Source organism: Mycteria americana, chromosome 16 (genome assembly GCF_035582795.1).
Source record: "Mycteria americana isolate JAX WOST 10 ecotype Jacksonville Zoo and Gardens chromosome 16, USCA_MyAme_1.0, whole genome shotgun sequence".
In the NCBI taxonomy this organism is placed as follows: domain Eukaryota; kingdom Metazoa; phylum Chordata; class Aves; order Ciconiiformes; family Ciconiidae; genus Mycteria; species Mycteria americana.
In genome coordinates, this window is record NC_134380.1 from 3,055,867 (window position 1) to 3,062,491 (window position 6,625).

Below are 6,625 nucleotides of genomic sequence, written 5' to 3' on the forward strand. Positions count from 1 at the left end.
CGGCCAGCTCTGCCACCCGGCCCAAACAGCAGAAGCCTTTCAGTCCTGTGTGCCAAAACACCCAGAGCCTGGGGGGTGCAATTACGGCGGGGGGGATTAGCACATTGTGCACAGTATGTGCAGCCTTAATGGCTGGCACGGAAGCGTTCACACTTCCGTTCGCTCATTCATTTGGCTATTAAATATCCGAGCTGATGTAGCAACTGGTGCTGGCAGAAACACAATGGTTCTTGCAAGGTTGCCTGTTGAGGCCAGTTATTAACATCAGGCCAGATCCCAAAGCCCTCAACCCAGCCACATCCCAAAGGAAAAGAGCAGGAGCTGTCTCGCGTCTCCTTGGCCGCTCAGCGCAGAGCCTGGGCAGCACAGTGTGACCACCCTGGCATCTCGCTTGACGGCTGGGGCTCCTGGTCGTGGCCTTCCGGCTGGGCGTACTTCCCTGTGTGCTCATTTTGCTGAGCTCTGACTAAGCCTGGGAGGGTATCATCTCGCTTGCTGAAGCAGCATTCAAGCCCCCGTGAGCTGCGGCGCTGGGCCACATGGTCATCCTTGGTCCTGCTGGGCTTGGCACCATGTACCTGGCAAAGGGGGCAAGTACTTCCCTTCTGGGGAACAGGTAGGAACGCAGGTGGTTTTTTTCCCCTCCTGTGGGAAAATTAAAGATGCTCCTTCTCACTTTGGATCAATATCTCAGAAGGCAGAAAAAAGCTGACTGATTAATTTCTGCCTCTCAGCGTGGTGCTCTTCGTCCGTTCAAGGTGTAAACAAGTGAGCAGCATCAGTTCGTATCAACATCTCAGTGGTGCATAGTTGCTTCGTCTCGGGGATGCCTTTCTTGAAAGCAAGCAGAGCAAGATGACTTTTGAAGTGGAAACAATGCAAAGGTTTGAATACCTTCTGGAAAGGGTCCAAAGGGGAACCGTCACCGATTTGCAGCGGTGTCGACGTGTCCCCTCTCTCCCTCCCCAGACTGTCTCATTTGGGTTGACTCCCTTGGCTTGGAAAATGCCAGATCCCGTTACCCCGGCTCTCAACCACGGTTGCAAACATGCCCCACACCTTGGTGGCCTGCGGGGACGGGAGCTGCTGGGCAGGACCTGGCAGCTGCGTCTGCTCCCTCGGCCAAGGTCCCTTTCGCAGCATCGCGCTGGCCTCGAACGGGCTCTTTTAAGCTTTTTTTACCTTAATTCAGTCAGCCCGGGCCTCTCCGGTGCACGGGGGACGCAGGAGGAAGCGGGGGGGGGACCCAGGCTGCGGCCCCGGCCCCGGCCCCGTTCGCGGTCCGCGGCCGCCGCCCGGTGGCTGCCGGCGGCACGGCGGGACGGGGCCCGAAGCCCTGCGGGGAACCCCCCTCCTGGGCACCCCCAGCCGGGCGGCAGCCCGCTCTCCTCTCGGGGGGCTGAGATTGTGAAGGCGCACGGTCAGGGTGTCCCGCTGGGTGACGATGGGGACAGGGCTGAAGCGGTGTCCCCGGGGTGGGAGCATCAGCCATCCCCGCGGCCGGCCGGTGGGTGACGGGACGCAGCTCCCAGCCCTTGCCTTAGCTGCATGGAGGGCTGCCCCCCCGGCATCTCTTACTGCCCGCTGGGAATGGCTGGGTTAAAGTGCAAATAATTAATAATAAGAATGCAGGGAGCTCCAGAGGTCTCCAGTCCTGCCTCCTGCTTGGGGTAGGACCATCACCAACGCCAGACTGGGCTGGGCTTTCTTTAGCCAAGCCTTGAAACCCTCCAAGCGTGGAGAGTCCCCAACACTCCCCTCCTAGTGAAAAAGCCTTTCCTAAACATCAGCCTGAACCTCCCAGGCCTCAGTCTGCCCCTCATTACTTCAAATGGCCACAGTGACCGTCCTCTAAACCCCAGCCCAGGAGCCCAGCTCCGTGAGGGATGTGGGGACCACCGGCACTGGGGCTGGAGGTACATCACCCACATCGGGTGCTCCGTTCCCCACACACGGCTCTTCCAGCTCACAAGATGACAGAAGACATTAAGGCAGGACCCAGCATTTCTGCCTGATCAGCTGTAAGCACACTTTGAGCTAAATGGAACTCAAAAATTTCAGTGCACCCTGGGGCTACAGCCCAATTAAAATCAAGGCAGCCCATAAACCAGCTAGCTGAACAAAACAGCAGCAGTATGGTACGAAGTGGCAGAGGGGTGAAAAAAATATTAGGGAAGTTTCTTTAATGTGTGTTGTATCATAAAAGCAATTGTTTAAATGGTTTTTCTAGCGCTCTCAGCAGTAAATACTTCTGAAAAATGCGCTGAGCAAATCTCATCTTCCTCTTCCATTTACTGCCTTGTAAATTGAAAAATTATGGTAGGAATAAAATTCCTCGGTGCCCGGGAGCAGCTGTTTTGTTTGCAGCCCCGCTCCCCGCCCAGCCCGGTGCGGCTCCCGGACGCAGCCGGGCGGTGGCAGCTCGGGGCCGCGTTTCCCGGAGCCCTCCCGGCTCGGGGAGCGGGGAGCGGCGGGCGCCGAGCCCGGCTGGTGCCACGGCCCCGCTCCGAGGGACACGTGGAGCGAGAGACGGTCCCTGTGCAGGACCTGGCTCTAAACCGGTGCAGGCAGGAGCAGCTAAGCCTGGGAGAGAGCGGTTTGCAACGCAGCTGGGTTCCCCCGCAGCCCTGAGCAGGCAGAGAGTGTATGGAGGGGGCTTGGCCGCGCTGCAGGTCCAGGTAAGAATGGCCGGGGTGTCAACCAGCTGTCCTTGACCAGGACTCAACCAGATCTCCTTGGCCAGGGGGCAGCCAGGTCTCCTTACAGAGCTTGCAGCCGTGCTCCCCTCCTGGGCATCCCTCCAGGGCACGTTGGCCACTGCTGCTCTTTGGCTGCAGTTCTGAAGCCCTCTGTCTTGTGGCACCAACACGGTCTTTCCACGTATCGATAAGGCAGGTGCTAGCATGCCGATTACACTTGGGAAATCCAGCTGCTACAGCCACCACTAAGTGCCAGCTAATTAGTTAATTCTGGCTTGACTTCTTTGGTCGTTGTTGCATTAATTCATGTAGGGAAGGTTTTCTTCAGACCATAGTGGCTGACAAGCAAGAGGCTTTAGTCTGTCAAAATGAACAAGTCGGCTCATTCAAGAGTCACTCAGACGGGGAGTGCTCAGATGTAGACACATGCAGATGAGTCGAGTGGGAGCAAGCACGGTTCTTTGCAGAGACCCAGGCTCTTGGGGTCATCTCAAAGTCAGCTAAAGATGTTCCAGTCCCTTCTCATTCTCTTGGCTGGAATCTGTTATTGAACAAGGAAGACACCTGAAGCAAATCCAGCATTTGTGACTCTAAGTCCATGTCAAGGGCCAATACCTTGCAGAGAGTGTCAGATATCCTCATGACAAACTCAAGTCAATTAGCAAAGTGGCAAAGTCTGTTAGCAACATGCAATTAATTATCCTACATAATCTGTGTGGAGGAAAGTACAGGCAAGTGACCCTGGCACTGTAAATCGAACAGCCTTGATACAAATCATTGGTTTAATTTTCTTTTTTACCTTGGCTGCTTAGTCTGTTTTTATTAACTAAATAAGATGAACCACATCCCTGTTCATTTATTGCTGCCATTCAGCAAGAACTGAGGTGGGTGGCAATTTTTTTTCCATTGTTTTTATGTGACACAAATAGCGTCAGATAACCTGTCCTGGATGGGAGGGCTCTGAAGCAGCCCACTTCAGCCCTGTTCAAGACTAGCAGAAGAAGAGACTCAACTCACATGTGAGTTGAGCAGGTTTTATCGCTACTTTGTAATCAGGTTAATTAAAACGAACATTGTAACACCACCACCACTACGACCGGGCTTTGAATAAAATGATCCGCTACAGACCTCCTTGCCAAGCTCTCCCAGGCACAGGGGTGCTGAGGGCTGGATTTTCCCCAGATGGGTTGGAGCTGGGATATGGTTAGTGAATGTATATTTAGATCCATTCAGGACTTGGCTGGAGGAGTATATTTAGATCCATTCAGGACTTGGCTGGAGGAGTCTCAGCCTGCTTTCAGAGTCTAGCAACACTTTTTCTTTTGCATCTGTTACCCATCCCCTGAGCCCTCCCATCCCTCCACTGCCCTCATCCTCCAGCCTGCCCTCAAACCTCTCCCTCCCGTCTCTGCCCTCCAGCGCTGACCCCACAGCCCTCCTATTCTCACTTGGTCAACTTTTTCCCCCGTAATTATTTAACATGATTATTGATGCTTCCCTGAACACAGCCTCTTTGTGCGGTGATTTATGGAGCGCTTCCTCTGCCGCAGCTCCCCTCTTCCCTCGTGGGGATGGGCCCATCAGGGGCTGTGGTCATGAGGTGCCACTTTAGCCCAGGTGCTGAGCACCAAGTCAGTGTGTGCAAGCACTGAAGTCCCCTGCCTTGAAGTCAGGAGGTGCCTGAGATGCTGCAGAGACACCCAGGAGTGTTTAGTGGGTCTAACCCTGATTTCAGCCAAGGATGAGCTAGGCTGGGGCTGAAAGCGGACAGCTCTGGGGATGCTCCCGCAGTGTCTGTCCCCGGTGTGGTTTCGTAGCCCTTAGCCCTCGCTGTTGTCTGGTATTGCCTCCACCAAGGAGGTGCTGCCCCTTCCCTGGAGTGGAATGGAGAAAGGGCGGCTGCGATTGCCCAAAGCTGCAGAAAGAGGCTCAGAGCTGGGCTGGAAGCCGGCAGAGCTCCTGGGCTCTGGTCTCTGCCTCGTCCACAACGTAGAAGGGAGCGGGTCGGTGGTTGCACCCCGGGACCTGGCCCTCCCGCTTTCCTCCCTGCCTGCCAAGGGGCCACCCTGCTCCGTGCCCCGCAGCCCCATGGCTGTTCACTTGGGTTTACATTCTCCCTAAGCCTCCCAGCATTAACAAGCCACTTCTCCCCAGACTGATGAAAGGATAAAAGCACCTAGTTGTCCCTGGTTTATTTGCTTCCTGGGGGATAATTCAACACCTTTAACTTTCCCCAAAAGGCATGCTTTCCTGGGGGAATCTTTGGCTAGCACTTTGCAGGATGATTTTATTGCTCCTCTGCAGGCACTGGGTGGACAGAGGCTTTATTTTAAAGTGCTTTAACTGCTTCATTTCAGTCTTTGTCAGTTGTGTTTCCTTTCATATATACTTTTTTGGCTTTTATTTCCCAGGGCTCCTTCTTATCTGCCTTTGGAGACAGCCCTTGTAAAAAAAAAAAAAAAATCAAACCCCAAAGCACTATCCCTGGGATGCTTTCAAGAGAAAGGCCCCTGCCCCCTTTCAAACCTCTTTTGAGAAAAATAGATCCTAACCCTGTGTACGCCACAGCCTACAGGAAAGTCTTTGAAGTAAATTAAACCAAATTAATGTCTATGATATAGATGAGCAGAGGAGCTCCCCACTGCGTCGCTGGCCTGGCCCTTTGCGTAATCTTTAACCCCTCTCCCTTGCTCCGCGCTTGCCTCTAATTGACCGTGAAGCACCTGGGGTGGTTTGGAGGCGATCCCATCTGCCCTCGCAGGGCAGGATTTCCTACCGCCCTCACCAAGGGGATGGGGAGGATTTAATGGCCCTGGGAGTAAGCCTGGGATAATGAATTACTTTCCACCTCCCTTCCCTGTGTTCCGTATCTATTTTTTTTTTTTTTCCTTCTCTCTTATTCCCCGCTTAATGAGAGACCCCCCTGAGCCCAGGGGCACCCCAGCACTGCCCGGGTGCCCCCAGCTGTGGAGGTGGGGCTGCACCTGACCCTTTGCAGCCGAGGAGCAGGTGGAGTAGGAGGGTCCCGAGCCCCGGTTGTTAAAGCTCTGCAGGGTATGCTTTCCCAATGCCCCGTGCAGCCCTTTGTGTGCCTGACCTGGGGCTCGGGAACCAACTGAATTTGGCCATGAACTGGGATGAGGTATGCTGGTGTTTAACTTAGTCAAAAAAAAAAAAGTAGTGGTTTTTTTTTTGTGTGTGTGAGGGGGGAAATGAGTGTTGGGGGAATTTGAGCCTCCTTTGGCCCCTGTGTCATGCCTGGAAAGCAGCACGTGGCCTTGCAGGCTGCAAGCTGGGCAGGGTCACAGCAAGGAAATTGAGAGATACCTGTGTCAAGAGATAATTGCATGTGCAAATTATGTGCATGAATATGCAAGAAAGCATTGCATATGCAAATGACCCACTGGTGGCAGGAGGTAACCATCTCTGATTATCCTTCAGCAGCTGAAGAGGCCCATGGTGCTTGACCTGGGAGGGTCCTGCTGTGGGCTGGCTCCAGTCCCCATGGGGGATTCCTACCTGGCCTCTGGGTGCTGCTCCAAAAACGCACTGCCCTCCTGGAGGTCCTGAGGCACATCCAGATGCCTCAGGCACTGGCGTGCCCCTCTAGTCTGGGCTGAGCCCTGGATGTCTGCGGGGCATGGTCTGTTAACTGCTTCTCCCGGTACGTTCAGTGCCCTTTGAAAGATGGCTGCAGGACCGGTCCCTCCCAGGAGAGAGCAGGCAGCAAACACAGGGACCGAGCTCTGCCTGGGTGCTCCTGGAAGGTTTAGCTCATGGTCCTTTGGGCAGGATCTGTGCCAGAGAGGAGTCTGCATTAGGTGCTTCCCACACCTGCCCCTAAGGCCCATCTGGATGCCCCTGAGTCACTGACATTTCGGGGTTCACTAGAGTGCTCCTTTAGAAACCTGCAGCAGGGCCACCCA